A 1,491-nucleotide genomic window follows, 5' to 3' on the forward strand; every position below is an offset into this window, starting at 1 on the left:
TAATAAATAAAAAATAAATAATTTAAATTTAAAAAAAAGAAAGAAAGGGAAGCTACAGAGGTCATAGTAGGTACTGACACAGCTCTCAAGTTGAGAGACAAAATGCTGGCGCAGGAGCAGTGAGGCCTTTCACAGGAGATGTGGCCTCAGACCCTGTTAGGTGTGGGATTGCTGGAGTGTGTCTCCTGGATGCAGGAACTTGGAACAGTTCCACTGGAACCTGGAAAGGGACTAGAAATTTATTGGAGCTGCTCTGACTTAGCAGCAGGGAAGCTTGCTGCATGTCTTGTTTTATTTGAGACTGTGTCTCACTATAGCCTAAGCTGGCCTTGAATTCGCAGCAGTCCGCTCAAGTGTTGGGATTCTACCTGATGGAAATTTGCTGTTTGAATAGGGATGCAGCTTTGGATAGATAAGAGGGTAATGATGAGAAGTCACCAAGCTAGGGCCCACAAACAGGTGTCTGATGTCCAAATTTTTACGGTCAGTGTACTGAACGCTCAAGCTGAACAAACAGCAGAGGACCGATGTGGATGGACACAAGAATCTCTGCTTAGCAGAAACCACAGCAGCCAGGTGGACTACAGCACAGAGAGGTAAAAACAGGACCCCTGGGAGAGAGTATAATCAAGAAGATAAAAGAGAGTGACCTGTGTAAGAGTTCTGTAGATTAAAATACAGTGGGTACCAGGATTATAGCTCAGCAGCGCAGTGCGTGCCTGGCAAGCGCAAGGTCATGAGTTTGATTCCTGGTACCAAAAAAAAAAAAAAAGGTGACAATGTGGCAGATATATAATCGGCATCTTCTAGACTTAAAGTCAGATAAAGTCATCTAACTGGAGAAAGTCATGGTGGGGAAAACCAACTCTACTTATTAGATATACTGTACTGAAGTATAAGAAAACCAAAGACAGACTCTTAAAACAATCACAAGTTGGACCGGGGAGATGGCTCAATAGAATAAGTGCTTCCCTAGCAAGCGCAAGGGCCTGAGTTCAATCCCTGGTTCTGCCAAAAATAAAAATAAAATAAAAAATCACAAGTGAAAAGAGATGTTTTGGCAGGGCCTGGTGGTGCTGCCCTGCAATCCCAGCTACTCAGGAAGCTGAGGCAGGAGGATTGGTGCAAGTTCGGGGCCAGCGTGGACTACATAGTCCAACGCCAACTTGGACTATGAGACCCTGTTTCCAAAACAGAAAAGGAAATGGTCTAAAAAGAAAGCAGTCATTCATGAAGCATAATAATGTTTTAAGATAAAAGGGATGATAATTTAAAAATGTTAAGTGTAGCCAGGCATGGTGGTGAATGCCTGTAATCCTAGCATTTGGGAGGCTGAAGCAAGAGGATTTCTGGGATTTCAAGGCCAGCCTGGGCAGCATAATGAGTTCGAAACCAACCTGAACTACGTAGTGAAACCCTGTCTCAAAAAATAGCTAAAGCAAAGCAAAAAAAAAAACAAAACAAAAAAACCCCAACAACACCACCCACAAC

Source organism: Octodon degus, unplaced genomic scaffold, assembly GCF_000260255.1.
Source record: "Octodon degus isolate 3935 unplaced genomic scaffold, OctDeg1.0 scaffold00036, whole genome shotgun sequence".
Classification (NCBI taxonomy): Eukaryota; Metazoa; Chordata; class Mammalia; order Rodentia; family Octodontidae; genus Octodon; species Octodon degus.